This window comes from Erinaceus europaeus, chromosome 2 (genome assembly GCF_950295315.1).
Source record: "Erinaceus europaeus chromosome 2, mEriEur2.1, whole genome shotgun sequence".
Taxonomy (NCBI): Eukaryota; Metazoa; Chordata; class Mammalia; order Eulipotyphla; family Erinaceidae; genus Erinaceus; species Erinaceus europaeus.
Window position 1 is genome coordinate 171,941,029 of NC_080163.1, and position 16,119 is coordinate 171,957,147.

At 42.4% G+C, this 16,119-nt stretch overlaps 1 non-coding gene across 1 annotated transcript; it reads right to left on the reverse strand.

The window, feature by feature from the left end:
* Positions 1 to 311: 311 nt before the first annotated feature.
* On the reverse strand, positions 312 to 418 carry LOC132537213 (U6 spliceosomal RNA). The gene has a single exon (XR_009548675.1). It is a non-coding gene; the product is annotated as a U6 spliceosomal RNA (small nuclear RNA).
* Between the last annotated feature and the right edge of the window lie 15,701 nt (positions 419 to 16,119).

Here is a 16,119-nt window from a genome sequence, read left to right on the forward strand (position 1 = left end):
TTTTGGACTCAAGCATGAGGTCCTGAATTCTACCTCCAGCATCACATGTTCCAGACTGATGCTATAGTGTTTTTCCTCTCTCTCTCTCTCTCTCTCTCTCTCTCTCTCCTCCCTTTCTCCCTCACTGATTAATAAATCTTTTAAAAGAGCTTCAGCATATGTAGAACCAGAGTTCAGACAGACCTGGGATCCCACACATACAAATCCAGATCTCTTGCCACTGAACCACCTCCCAGGTTGCATTAACTGGCTCTTTAAAAGATTATAATTACTTATATGTGTGCACATATATTTTATAATCCTTTTTTTGAAAAAATATGGTATGCCTCATGAATCTGTGTGTAATCCTTGAGCAGGGGCCATGCTAATCTTCTATGTATCATGCCAATTTTAGTATATGTACTACGGAAGCTAGGACTATATTATAATCTTATTTAAAAAGTGTTAAGAGAAGGAGACAGTTGGAGTCAGGCAGTGGCACAGCGGGTTAAGCGCACATGGCGCAAAGCTCATGGACCAGAGGAAAGATCGCGGTTCTAGCCCCTGGCTCCCCACCTGCCCGGGAGTCCCTTCACAGGTGGTGAAGCAGGTCTGCAGGTGTCTGTCTTTCTCTCCCCCTCTATGTCTTCCCCTCTTCTCTCCATTTCTCTCTGTCCTATCCAACAACAACGACATTAATCACCACACAATGTTAAGCAACAAGGGCAACAAAATGGAAAAATAAATAAAAATAAAAAAGAGTTGAAAAGAATAGACAAAAAAAAAAAAGGGAGACAATGAGACCTTGGTGGCAACACAACAACAAAAATAAAATAACCTATTTATACTCTAGAATTGCAGAATGGCTAGGGCAATGGCTCTGTACGAATCAAGTCCTGAATTCAATCCCCAGATTTGCATGTGCCATATGACTATGCTCTGCTTCTCTTTTTTGTATTAATAAATAACATTTTTCCTTTTTTTAATTTCCTTTTTTTAATTTCTTTTTTTTTTTAAAAAAACCGCGGTTCCTGCCCGGTTCCTACCCAGCTCCAACATTGGCTGCTGCCTGGCTCTGTGGGGCTCCTAGTGCAGCTCCCACCTGCCAGCATCCTGGCTGCCCCATTGTGTGAGTAGGAAGACTGCAGTCTCCCCAGGACTATCCCCACAGACACAAGAACCCCAGGCGACCCCTGCCCACCCCCCACCACACACGGAGCCCTGCCAGGCCCAGGCCACCGGGACGAGGGGGGTTGGGGGTGGGTGTTGGCAGTGCCCTCCAGGACCAGCAGGTTGCAAAGTGCCAGACCTTCAGCCCAGACCCAATCCACAGCCCAGGCCCAGGGCTCAACAAGGGTTGGAGCCAGCTGGCTTGGGGCACCCCTCTGAAATGCATGTCTCTTCTGAGAGAGACAGAGGCAGAGAAAACACTTCAGTTCTAGTAGTGGGAGGAGACCCCCAACCTGGACCCGCACCCCGTGCCCCAGCCTCCTTCACCCTAATTTGGGAGCTTGGCTCGCCATGTTTCCTCAGACCAAACTCGAAGTTCAGGATTCCAAACAGCCGTCCCCCGAGGACCTCGTCGTGGGCCACACCGAGAGGAAGGACAGCGGGTGCACATTTCGGGTGGGCGGACACACAGAAAGTTTTCTGGGCCTGGCTGCTCCTGAAGCCAGGTCGGTGGGTTCCGGGGTCCCCTCCTGCCAGGGCGTTTGGGGTGCTCGGGAGGCGCACTGCCTGGACTCCAGCTGCGTTGGCGGGTCCTCACCCTCGGGGCACTTGGAGCCACCAGCACTGACACGCTGGGTGAGGCCCAGGGACCTAGGACCCCTCTCCCGGCAGGAAGGAAAGGGAAGGCCGGCTGCCCAGACTCTCCGGCGGGGTCCATACGCTCGCGCTCACGGAAGCCAAAAGCAGCACGATCTGGGGGCGCACAGCCACCCTTCCAGGGTGTCCCTGCCAGGGGTGCGGGGTTTGGGGGCTCGCGGACACCTCCCCTGGGTGCGCCCCTGCCGGGGGTGCGCATGGCTCCATCTTGGGGAGCGCCCTGCTCAAGGCCGCTGGGTGCTGGAAGTTTGGGGGGGTGCGCAGCCACCTCTAAGGGGTGCGCCTGTCCCGGGGTACTGGGTCCGGGGACGCTGGCCCCTATGCGGCTGTACCCCGACTTCGCCCCTCACCCCACCCAGCACCTTCCCAGGCGGGCACAACAACCCAGCCTTCAAGGGCACAGGAACCAGGGGCCACTTACTTGGAATTGGAGGAATCTCACTAGATGTGCTCCAGCACTATGGACCTGGCCACTGGCTGCTGTCTGGCACAGCACCTTGGGGAGTCCCCAGCAGTACTTCCACACGGGGCCTCCGCACAGTTCTTGCTGGGTGCTCAGGGCGCAGGACCGAGGCCCCAGCGCTGGGGCTTATGGGTGCGACACAACGTGGCATGGCTCAATGCTGCCTGGGGGTGATGCGATGCTATGCTACTCAATGTGACAGGGGGCGACAGGGTCTTAGGGCGCGGGCCTCAGGGCTCCATGGTGCTGCTGTGGATGCAGCTGGGACAAAGGGAAGAAGAGAAGAATGGAAGACAGGGTGAGAGAAAGATAGACACCTGCAGACCTGCTTCACTGCCTATCTTTCTCTCCCCCTCTCTGTCTTCCCCTCCTCTCTCCATTTTTCTCTGTCCTATCCAACTACAAGGACATCAATAACAACAATAATAACTACAACAATAACAACAAGGGTAACAAAAGGGAAAATAAATATTTTAAAAATTAAAAAATAAAAATATTTTTATTATCTTTGTTTATTGGATAGTAACAGAAGAAATCAAAAAGGAAATGGGAAGTAAAGAGGGAGAAGAGAGAGAAAGAGAGAGAGAGAGAGAGAGAGAAACCTGCAGCACTGCTTGACCATTCACAAATCTTTTCCTCTGCAGGTGTGGTGGGGACTCAAATCCAAAATAAATTTTAAGAATCTAACTCAACTCATTTTGTGTTGATGGTGTTAGGGTTTAGAGACAGACTTAAGTTTGAATAAAATCTAGAGACAGGATGTAAAGTTCAAAATCTCAGAGCCAGAAAAAGAAATAGGGCTTTGCCCAGACCCATCCCTGCTACCTGCAGGATGAGATTGCCTGAGAGGACAAAGCAGTAGGAATATAATATCCCTTTGGAATATATATCCCATGGAATATAATATCCCTTTGGAATATATATCCCTTTGGAATATAATATCCCTTTGGAATATATATCCCTTTGGAATACAACTAAAATAGGCCTACTAGCTATCTTCAAAATGGAGACCCCAAATCTTCATCTGCAATATAACAGCCTTTAGGTTCATGATGGGTCAACAATTTGTTTGGCTTTATATATTAACTCTTTTTTCAGCCACCAGGTTTCAGATGCTACCAAGATGCCTACCAGACTTCCCTGGTCGGACGACTCCACCAATGTGTCCTGGAGCCCCACTTCCCCAGAGCTCTGCCCAACTAGGGAAAGAGAAAGACAGGCTGAGAGTATGGATCCACCTGTAAACACCCATGTTCAGCATGGAAGCAGTTACAGAAGCCAGACCTTCTACATTCTGCACACCATAATGTCCCTAAGTCCATACACCCAGAGGGATAAAGAATAAGAAAGCTTTCAGGAGGGGATGGCATGCAGAGTTCTGGTGGTGGGAATTGTACCCCTCTTATCCTATGGCCTTGTCAATGTTTCCATTTTATAAATAAAACTTTAAAAAAGAATAGCGGGGTTCCCGGAACATGGTGGACTGAGAAGCTGCTAGTGGCTTGAGCTCTGACCACACTGTCTGGAAATGGTAGGATTTTCTGCCTTCAGTACGCCAGTCAATAAGGGGTCCTAACTTAATTTGGGTTAAAAATAGAGTAGAAAAAAAGGAAAAAAAATTTTTTTCTTTTAAATTATTATTCCCAAAGCGAACCTCCTCCCCCTCACCCCCCCATAACCAATCCCGGGGGACCACCTCCTAGCAGGCTCCTCTGCTGAGCTTCTTTCTTTACCAAGATTCCTGTCCCACCAGGGAGTACCATTCATTCTAAGTCTATTCCCTTCTGAAACCTCTGGCCTTTTTTCTTTCTAAGTAGCCACCCCTCCCCCACATAGATAATTAAATAATAAAAAATAAACAAATAAAAAACTCTTTCCTTCAACTGCTCTTTTATTACTGTTCTTTTTCTTGTCTTTTTTTTCTCTCTCTCTCTCTCTCTCTATCTCTCTCTCTCTCTTTTTTTGTGGCTTCCAAAGCCACAGGCCCCATCCCCCACATCACCAAACAGTGTGCTTTCACTGAATTCACTGATACACGTTTGGGAATTTTTTTTGGGATGAAATCTGACTCAGAGTGGACTCTCACTACGAGTATCTCTGATCAACTTCCCTTCCTCCTTTAGCTACCCCTAGAATATACAGTGGATAATAGATTTGTATAACTGTCTATCCCAGCTATCCTTGTCTAGTCCTGAGGTTTTTTTTATTATTTTTTTTCTTCTTCTTTCTTAACAATCAGCTACCTCTGCTCACGAGGTTTGAGGTAATCTGGGACAGGGTGTTTTTTTTACCCTGCTCTATTTTATTATTAATATTATGTAAAGGCATATATCTTCCCCCCCCCCTTTAGGTTGATCAGAATTAACTCTTAGGGTATCTTTCATTGCTAGGGTAGTGGGCATCTTATCTATTGTGGGAGGAACTTGTCTCATTACTCCTACCTCCTCTACAGACTCTCGCCTTCCTCCTCCTAGCTAATAAAAAAAATTAAATTAAAAATAAAGTAATCAAAAAAACTTTCCTTTTACTGCTCTTTAATTACAGCTCTTTTTTTATCTTTTCTCTTTTCTCTCTCTTGTTTCTTTTTTTATCTTGTCATACACTTCTTCCTTCCTTCTTCTTTGCCTTTATGAATTTGTGAATTATTTTGGGGAAGAAATCTGACTCAGAGTGGACTCTCTATGTGTCTGTCTCTGCTCTAGTTCCCTTTCCCCTCTTGTTACCCCTAGAATATACAGTGGATAGTAGATTTGCATAACTGTCTATTGTTGCTATCCCTTTTTTTTTTTAATCTTTCTTCTTCACTGGGATTTGGTTACTATTTTTTCACAGACTGGAGATATTGTTTGGCTAACTGGTAGTGATTAAACTGCTTCAATACTTGCTACAGTTGCTATTGTAATTCCTGTGGTTGGTGAGTGAAATTGTCATAAAGGTATTTAGTACAGTGTTAATTGTACTGAAGACACAACAAAAGAGGAATAACAGAGCATAAAAAAAGAAACACATCAAAAATGGGTAGATCAAAAACAAATAAAACTGCTACTCCAATGAATGAAGACAAGAGCCCAGAAGAAACTACAAATCAGCCAGAAGTAACCATAGATAAGAAAAGGATACAAGCAATAATAAACTTATTAATGACAGAAATGAAAACAACTTTGGAGGAAAGGAATAGCACTATTCAGAAAACAAGTTGAGACCCCCAAGGAAAATACTGATTATCTTGAGGCAATTAGAGAACTGAAACCTCAAATAGCTCTAATGAAGAAAGAAGCTGAGGCAAGGGAAAGCAGAATAACAGAAGCAGAAAACAGAATTAGTCAGACAGAGGATAAGTTAGAGAAAAATAACAAAGAGGTGAAAGAGCTCAAAAAGAGACTGAGAGACACTGGAAACAACAACAGAGACATATGGGATGATCTCAAAAGAAGTAACATTCCTTTAATTGGCCTGCCAGAGGAAGAAAGAGAGGAAGGGGAAGCAAACATTCTAGAGGAAATAATAGAAGAAAACTTACCAGACCTGAATAACAGAAAGGGCATCGAGATTCAAGAGGCCCAGAGAGTTCCAAACAGATACAACCCAGACTTGAAGACACTAAGACACATCATAGTCACTATGAGAATAAGTAAGGATAAACAAAGGATCCTAAAGGCTGCAAGAGAGAAACAAAAAGTCACATACAGGGGAAATGCCATAAGATTATCTGCAGACTTCTCCAATCAAACTCTAAAAGCCAGAAGAGAATGGCAAGATATCTATCGAGCCCTGAATGAAAAAGGGTTTCAACCAAGGATAATATATCCTGCTAGACTTTCATTCAAACTAGATGGAGGGATCAAAACCTTCTTAGACAAACAACAGTGAAAGGAGCCAACCATCACCAAGCCGGCCCTGAAAGAGGTTCTAAAAGACCTCTTATAAACAAGAACATCACTATAAATACTTGCAATATATCAGAGCAAACAAAAATTTTTATTTGAACAATGGCACTACAATACATTAAATCCATAATATCAATAAATGTCAATGGTTTAAACTCACCCATCAAAAGGCACAGAGTGGTGGGATGGATCAGAAAGCATAACCCAACCATATGCTGCTTGCAAGAATCCCATCTGTCACAACAAGATAAACACAGACTTAAAGTGAAAGGATGGAAAACTATCATACAGGCTAATGGACTACAAAAAAGGGCAGGAACAGCCATTCTCATCTCAGACACTATAGATTTTAGGTTAAAAAAGTAACAAAAGATAGGCAAGGACATTACATAATGATTAGAGGATCAATCAGCCAAGAAGACATAACAATTATTAACATCTATGCACCCAGTGAGGGGCCATCTAAATACGTCAAGCGCTTACTGAAAGAATTTCAATAATACATCAATAATAATACAGTAATACCCCACTCTCACACTTAGACAGATCAACAAAGCAGAGAACCAACAAAGATACAAGAGAACTGAATGAAGAGATAGACAGACTAGACCTCTTGGACATTTTCAGAGTCCTTCACCCCAAAAAACTGGCATACACCTTCTTTTCAAATCCACATAATACATACTCAAGGATAGACCACATATTAGGCCACAAAGACAGCATCAATAAATTCAAGAGCATCAAAATCATGCCACGTATCTTTCAGACCACAGTGGAGTAAAACTAACATTTAACAACAAACAGAAGATTATTAAAAGTCACAGAAGTTGGAAACTAAACAACATTCTCCTTAAAACTTTCAGGAAACAGTACCCATACTTCTTAAGCTTTTCCATAAGATTGAAGAAACAGGTATACTCCCTTCCACCTTCTATGAAGCCAACATCACCCTGATAACAAAAGCTGATAGGGACAGAACAAAAAAGGAAAACTACAGACCAATATCTCTGATGAACATAGATGCCAAAATATTAAACAAGATCTTTGCTAAGATTTGCTAATGAGCTGAACTTGGATGGGAAAGGATGGGAAATTGAAAAACATAGTAAATATTAAAAAGAAATGTTTCTGAGTGGAGCCAGACATGTTCATTCCTACTAGAACCTGTTTTAAAAATGACAAGCTGAGAGCAGACCCCAGAGAGCCCTGAGCAGCCCCAGCGCCACCGCCTCCTAGTTACCATCACACCCTGGGAGGAGCTGCAGCTGCAGCAGCTGGCCCCAGTCACCATCATGGCAACCATGAGCAGAGTGGCCTAGACCCAGCAGCCGCAGGCCGCCCCCGCCCTCAGCACCACCGACACCAAGCCTGCTGCCACGGGTAGTGGCACAGGGAGCGGCTGCCCAGGCAGCCTCACATCGGTGGCGACTGCTGGCAGGGACAAGAAGATCAAGGCAATGAAGGTTATGGGAACAGTAAAATGGTCAATGTAAGGAGCAAATATGGTTTCAACAACAGGAATGAGCTGAAGACCTTAAGTGCTTGCTTTTTGCCCCTTGACCAGATAACCAGAACTATCTGCATTATCTATGCAGCAAAGGGTTTTTTATTATTTTTACCTAAAGATGTCTCTTTTTGGTAATGTCAAACATGTTTTTTTTTTTTTTTTTTAAAAAGGCCTGGTTTTTCTCAATACACCTTTAAAGGTTTTTAAATTGTTTCATATCTGGTCAAGTTGAGATTTTTAAGAACCTCATTTTGAATTTGTAATAAAAGTTTACAACTTTATTTTTTCAAAAACTAAAAGGCAACAAGCTGCAGCATCTGTTAATAAAGGTCTTAAATTAAAAAAAAATGGCAAGCCATCTTCTGTTTCCCAAGGAGAAGACTGCAAAAGAGACCTTGGTTTTACATTTTTACTAAATTTGCCATATAAACATTTAATTATATATAGTTGAATTAATTTAAAATTTTACTTTAATCTTAAATATGCTAAGTATAGAAACTAAAAATCATGTATTAATAATCACACTATGAATCCCAAAGTATGTGTTTTCACATTTATTGAAAATATTTTATTAAAGATGTCCAGAGGGGAGTCAGCACCATAGCAGTCTAGCAAAAACCAAACAATGCATACATAACATTCCTGACTTCCATTGATGCTACAAAACAATAGCAATTAAAAAGTTATATCACTGTAACAAAACCAATTTATAGACCAACAAAACAAAATTGAAATTCCATAAAAAATCCCCTATGTGTGTACTAATAAAGGACTAAAACCTTTTCATTGGGGGGAAAGAAGGCCTCTTCAATAGCTGATACTGGGTAGTCAATTGCAGAAAAATGAATCTGCACCAGCCTTTAACACCATATGCCAAATTAACTCAAAATGGACCAAAGACCTTGTTGTTAGAACTGAGACTAAAAAATATAGAGAAGAAAACATTGGTGAAACACATCCACAATTTAACATCAGGCTCTATATGGAGACTCATCACACTATGGGTAAGCAAAACTAAAACAAGGTTAAATTACTGGGACTATATCAAATTTAACAGCTTCTACACATTAAAAGAAAACTTCACACACACACACACACACACACACACACACACACACACACACAAAGGTAACCCGGAAATTGGGAGAAGATACCTGGATGTCACAAAACTGACAAGAGACTGATCACAAATGACAATAAATCAATCATACGACTCAACAATAACAACAAAACAATTAAACCCATTATTCAATCACTAATAAAAATAGGAAAAAAAACAAGCAATGTTCCTCCCTCACCAAGTGTATAGAGAACATGTTTTCTTTAGTATTTTTGTTAAGCTAGCTAGGCTAAACTCTTTTCTAAATATACTACAGAATGAATGTGGAGCTTCAGAAAGTTACTAAGAAGGTAGCTAGCAGACAGTGTGCTTCTGTATTTTTATAGATTTTTTTCTCTTGCTTTCTTTAAATTAGTGATTTAATAATGATTAAGAAGATTGTGGGATAAGAGGAGTACAATCCCATACAATTCCAGTCACCAGAGTTCCCTATACCCTCCCCTCCACTGGAAGGTTGCCTAATCCTTATCCCTCTGGGAGAATGGACAAAAGATTTCTTCTTTTTGCCTCCAGGCTTATAGCTGGGGCTTGGTGCCTGCACTACAGTCCACTGCTCCTGTAGGTCATTATTTCCCATTCTTCTGTCCTAGTTGTTACTGCTGTGGTTATTGTTGCCATTGCTATTGCTGTTGGATAGGACAGAGAGAAACAGAGAGGACAGGAAGACAGAGACTGAAAAGGAGAGCAACACCTACAGTCCTGCTTCACCACTTGTGAAGTGACCCCCCCCCACAGGTGGGGATCCAGGGGTTCCAACCAGGATCCTTAGGCCAGTCTTTGCACCTTGTACTGTGTGCACATAATCCACTGCACTACCGCCAGGCCCTGAATTTGCTTTATATTTATATAAACCTTATATATATATATATACATATATGTATAACACTTGTTAATTATTTACAAGATGCCTTCAAATTCTTCTATTAAATTTTTATTTATTCACTTATCCTTTTGTTGCCCTTGTTGTTTCAAGTTCTTAATAATAACTGACCCTATTATTAATATTCTCAAATGTGTACAAAGAGAGGAAAGGCTACGTAACTAAGAAAGACTACTAACCTCAGTCCAGAAACATTTTTTTCATTCTGGGACTATATCAATTCACATCTAGACCATCCCCAAACAGCAGTGTTGTTTCCTCTGATGTCTGCACATTGGCATCCATATAGAGTCTACAAGGATATGTACACTGAATTGTTACTGTTTACCTGTTTGCTACAGATTTAAAGATTCTTTTAACTTCTTTTTTTATATATTTATTCCCTTTTGTTGCCCTTGTTTAATTGTTGTAGTTACTATTGTTGTTGTTATTGTTGCCCTTGTTGGATAGGACAGAGTAATAGAGAGAGGAGGGAAAGACAGAGAGGGGAGAGAAAGATAGACACCTGCAGACCTATTTCACAGCCCGTGAAGCAACTCCACTGTAGGTGGGGAGTTGGGGGCTCAAACCGGGATCCTTAGGCCAGTCCTTGTGCTTTGTGCCATGTGTGCTAAACCCACTGGGCTACCGCCCAACTCCAAGATTCTTTAAATGTGCTTTTTAAAAATATATATGTTTTTTATTTTCCCTTTTTTGCCCTGGTTCATTTTTATTGTTGCAGTTATTACTGTAATTATTGATGTCGTCAATGTTAAAAAGGACAGAGAGAAATGGACAGAGGAGGGGAAGACAGCGGGGGTGGGGATAAAGATAGACACCTGCAGACCTGCTTCACCATCTGTGAAGGACTCCCCTGCAGGTGGGGAACCTGGGGCTCGAACAGGGATCCTTAGGCCGGTCCTTGTGCTTCGTGCCACCTGTGTTTAACCTGCTGCACTACCGCCCAGCTCCTCCAGATTCTTTTAACTTTTTTCTCTCAACATCATTGTTTATTTATTTTTTTTACGTTCTGTGTTTTGTTTTCCTCACCAGGGTTATTTCTGGGTATTGGAGCCTGCACAAGGAATCTATCATATTTTACATATTAATTTGCTTTTGTTACAAAAGGCTTGGTTACAAAATCCTGCGCCTGGTAGTGCCTTGCTTAGCAACCACCCCTAAAAAAGCCCTGCGCACTAGCTGGCACTTGGAGAGCAGGGCATCAGCCACCCCCTGCTGGCGCACGCCTTCCCCCCACCCCAGTAGCTGCAGCCGAGGCCACCCTGCACCAGCGACCCCACACCTCTCCTTTCCCACGGGTCCCAGAGAGCGTCACCACAGGGAATTGACCAGGGAGGTTGGGGGGGTGCAATGTGCTGCCACTGCCACCGCCACCACCACCACCACCACCACCACCACCACCACCACCGCGGCTGCCCCTCCGGCGCCAGAACCCGAGTCCCAGTCAGCATGTAGCCCTCTTGCTGGTCAGCCCCTCCATGGGTCTCCCGGCTACTGGGCTCACAGGGCCGAGGAGGGACCGTCGCACCTCCGCGGCACCCCACTAGGCGCCCTCCATGTGTTAGGGTCCGGTAATCCACAGAAATCACCAAGAGACCAGAGCGATGTAAAATCAACAGAGTCTTTATTAGCTGGCGCCAGGGACGAACACACTGAGCCACCACGCAGTGGTGGTCAGAAATGCTTGACCCCCTCTATAGTTTCTATTGAGATTATATAGGGTTTAGGGCAGGGGGGCTACGTGACAAGCATCGTGTTAGTTTAGTTAAAAAAAAGTGTCCCCAAGCCATAGCAGGAGGAAGCAGGGGGGTAGGGGTTGCGACTTTTGGTTTCTTCCCTTCTGCCTGGTCAGCAGGATGTTGCAGGTTGGGGAGTTGCCTTTGTTAAGCAGGACATGCTGTGGTCGGTAGGAAGCTAAGTCGTCAAGCAGACTCTGTGCTGTGCTCCTACTCATTTGTGAACCTTCAGGTTCTACCAGTATGGTACACATCTGACTGACTGATCCAATGAGCCTTAGAATACAGGTGGCTTTACACTACTGAGAAAATATTAAAAAGCCTATGAATACCTATTTGGCACATACCAGTCACCAGAGTTTTGATGTACCTTTCTAAGTCAGAATCTACAGAAAGTCTAAGAGTTGAGTGCAATCAACTTCAGTGTCAGCAAGAGCAGCTCTGCCAATTACATGAACACAATCTGTAATTAGCTAGTGGTCACATTTCTTCAGTGTCTGATTGGTTAAAAACATATCTCTAGCTGCAATTTCAACTGTTAATTTGAATGATAGTGATAATAGCTGTATCACAAGATTAAAGTCAGGACCACCTTACTGACTGGACAGTGGCAATCATAATGAAAACCATACTTTAATATTAGTTAAAGAGTAAAGGCCAGGCCAGGCGGTGCTTCACCAGGTTAAGCGCACATAGTAGTACAAAGTGCAAGGACCTGCACAAGGTTCCCAGTTCAAGCCCCTGGCTCCCCTCCTGCAGGGGGGGTCACTTCACTTCAGCAAAGCTAGTCTGCAGGTGTCTATCTTTCTCTCTTCCTCTCTATCTCCCCCTGCTCTCTCAATTTCTCTCTGTCCTGTCTAATAACAGAAAAAATGCCTGCAGGAGCAGTGGATCCATGGTGCAGGCACTGAGCCCCAGCAACAACACTGGAGGCAAAAAAAAAAGTAAGAGACAAACGAAACACAAATGCAAATAGTATATAAATACAAGTATTAATCATCTCCAGGGATGAGTTTTAAATTGAAAATGTATTTTAAGATGAGACATTGTATATTCCTAAAATTACCACTCATTGTAAAAACAGCATGTAAGCATGTCCATATACTTGCAAGGAAGACCTTAAAACTAGAAAATAGAGAGCTAGGCGGTAGCAGTGCAGTGGGTTAAGCACACATGGTATGAAACGCAAGGACCTGCGTAAGGACCCCAGTTCAAGCCCCCAGCTCCCCACTTATAGGGGAGTTGCTTCACAGTCAGGGAAGTAGGTCTTCAGGTATCTGTCTTTCTCTCCCCCTATCTTCCCCTCCTTTCTTGATTTCTCTCTGTCCTGTGCAGCAGCAACAACAATAGCAATGGCAACAATAAAAATACCAACAACAAGGGCATCAACAAAGGCAGCAAAAATGGGGGAAATGGTTTCCAGAAGCAGTGGATTCACAGCGCAGGCACTGAGCCCCAGCAATAACCCTGGATATATATATCCACATATATTCAAGGTGGGAGAAATAGACAATTTTAGGATGCAGGAAAGATTTGGGAGCAATCCAAAGATGTCATCGTGGGCAGTGAAAGAAATCTTGTTGTGTAAGCTCTCTAGAAAGAGTATCTCATTCATACAGGCACAAGGAAGCCTCTCAAAACCAGACACAGTAACACCTGAGGCAGCATTCCTTTATTAATTATCTGAGTGCTGAAGACAAGGCAGTTCAAGTCAGAAAGCAGCAGATACATAGACTCCGGTTTCCTAAATAACCTGTAGGTGAAATCACTGGGGCTCCCAGGGGGGGGTGTTTAGAAGAGCTGAGTCCTATGGACTGCAAAGACTAGAGACAAAAGTGGTAAATAACCTGAGGTCAAACTCATGCAGTTGAATGAGAAGATAACTGTATCTGTACTGTTGGTAAAATGTCTTCTCTCTGGGGGTCGGGTGGTGGTGCAGTGGGTTAAGCACAGGTGGCGCAAAGTGCAAGGACCAGCATAAAGATCCCAGTTCGAGCCCCCGGCTCCCCACCGGCAGGGGAGTCCCCCTTTCTGTCTTCCCCTCCTCTCTCCATTTATCTCTTTCCTGTCCAACAATGAACAACATCAACAATGGTAATAATAATAACCACGATGAGGCTACAACAACAAGGACAACAAAAAAGTGGGAAAAAATGGCCTCCAGGAGTGGTGGATTCATGATGCAGGCACCAAGCCCAGCAATAACTCTGGAGGAGGGGGAAAAATGTCTTCTCTTTAAAAGAAAGACAAAGAAACTAGACTCTGATATTTTTTTAATTGTCAAACAATAAAAAAAAAAGTGCTAAGTGCCCTCCAGCGGCAGCTCCTCTCTTAGCACTGGGGGAAAAAATTTCCTAAACTGAACAACCTTAGTCTTGGCCAACAGCCAAATAGCCAACAGCCCCAAATTCCACAATTATTTTGATTTTTCATAAGGTGATAAATTCACATACATCTTATAGCTATCTATGGATTTTTGTGCATGTGTGTATGTAACTTATAAGGCAGAACATAACCCAACCCATCAGCTCCAAACTCCACAATTATTTTGATTTTTTGTAAAGTGGTAATTTCACATACATCTTATAGGTATCTATGGATTTTTGTGCATGTGTGTATGTAACTTATAAGGCAGAAGATAACCCAACCCAACAGCCCCAAACTCCACAATTATTTTGATTTTTCTTATGGTAGAAAATTTACATACATCTTATAGGTAACTGTGGGTTTTTGTGCATGTCTGTATGTAACTTATAAGGCATAAGATACTTCATTTTGAATCTGAGCTATCTCGGGCAAATAATAAGAATGAAGGGTACTATAAATCAAACAAAGTAAGACTACAACTACATCTCAATTATTTTTTAGGTCAAAAGATATTTTTCATTTAAAATAATTAAGATCACCTAAGGAAATTTCTATAGCTTCATTATTCTGATCCTTAACACATGTAAAATAAAATCAGAAATAGATCACTTTTTTTAATTTAATTACTATTTTTAAAAATCTTGAATAGGGGAGAGGGCATAATGGTTATAAAAAAGACTGATATTTGATATTTTGAGGATTCAAGGTCTAAGTTTCATGTTCTTATCACCTTCATAAGCCAGACCTGAGCAGTCTTTCTCTCTTCATATCTTTCTCTTCATAACTCCACTTATTTATTAAAATAAATTTAATAAATAAGTAAAATCACACTACCAAATCCCCAACATCAAAAAGACCAGAAACAGCAGTTATTGGTGAGGGTATGAAAAAAAAGGATCCCTTATGCAGAGATATGTAAACTGGTCCAGGCTCTAGATAAAGCAAATGGAAGTTCCTCAAAGTATTAAAAATGAACAGCAGGGTGATGGCACAGCCAGTTAAGAGCACACATTACAGTGCACAAGGACACAGGTTCAAGCTCCTGGCCCCCACCTACAGGGAGCAAGCTTCACAGGTGGTGAAACATGGCTGAGGGTGTCTCTCTGTCTCTGTCTCCCACTCTACATCCCCCTCCCCTCTCAATTTCTCTCTGTCTCTATGCAGTAATAAAAAACTTTTAAAAATAAAAATAAATTGTACTTGGTCCTGGATAACATATTCATTTTGATGATGCTAATTCTTCCTATTATTTTTCTACTTCCTTGAATAGTGACTCATAATTTTAAGTATACAAATCTTTCACTTCCTTTGTTAGGTTTATTCCTACATATTCTATTGTTCTTATTGCTATAGTAAAAGGGATTGATTTCTTCTTCTGTTAATTTAGTGTTTCCATAGAGGTATGCCACTGACTTTTATATGTTGATTTTGTAGCCTGACATCTTACAATATTACTTAATAATTTCCAAGAGCTTACTGCTGGATTCTTTAGGTTTTTCTATGAATACTATCATATTATCTGCAAATGGTGAGTGTGTGACTTCCACCATACTAACTGTGGGTTTGTCATAGGTTGGTTTTATTATGTTTTCACCTCAATATTTCCAAAAAAATCTTACTATCACAATAGAAGAAAACTGAGAGGATTTATCCACACTGAGAGGTGACAGACCTTCCCTTTCAGAACATGACACACCTGGACACAGCACTTCAAACAGCTTAGTCCACTATAATGTCCAGGTGTCTAGGGGTAGACCTCCGCCCAGGAAGATCCCACCTAGAAGTAGCCTTTGGCAAAAGCTTCTGTTCTGTCTCTAAGCAACCTCGATAGGAAAGCTCAGAGGGATATTTTATTTATTTATTTACTTATTTATTTATTCCTTTGTTGCCCTAGATGTTTTTTTTTTAATAGTTATTGTTGTAGTCATTGCTGGATAGAAATGGAGATAGGAGGGGAAGACAGAGAGGAGGAGAGAGAAAGAGACACCTGCAAACCTGCTTCACCGCCTGTGAAGCTACTCCCCTGCAGGTGGGAAGCCCAGGGCTTAAACCAGGATCCTTACACTGGTATTTGTGCCTTGCGCCACCTGAGCTTAACCCTCTGTGCTACTGCCCAACTTCCAGGGGGATATTTTTAACAAGTGATCCACACTTACTTTGTCTTAGCATTACTGATAAAGAAGTGACATAATAAAACACTCCACATGTTCAAGTTACTTTATAACACCAGCTAGATGGATAGACAGTTATTAAGTAAAGAAGTAAGATTTTGTAGATAAAATAACTTTCAGACAAAGAAAGGGGTTGTTGGGAGTCGGCCAGTAGCGCAGCGGGTTAAGCGCACTTGGCGCAA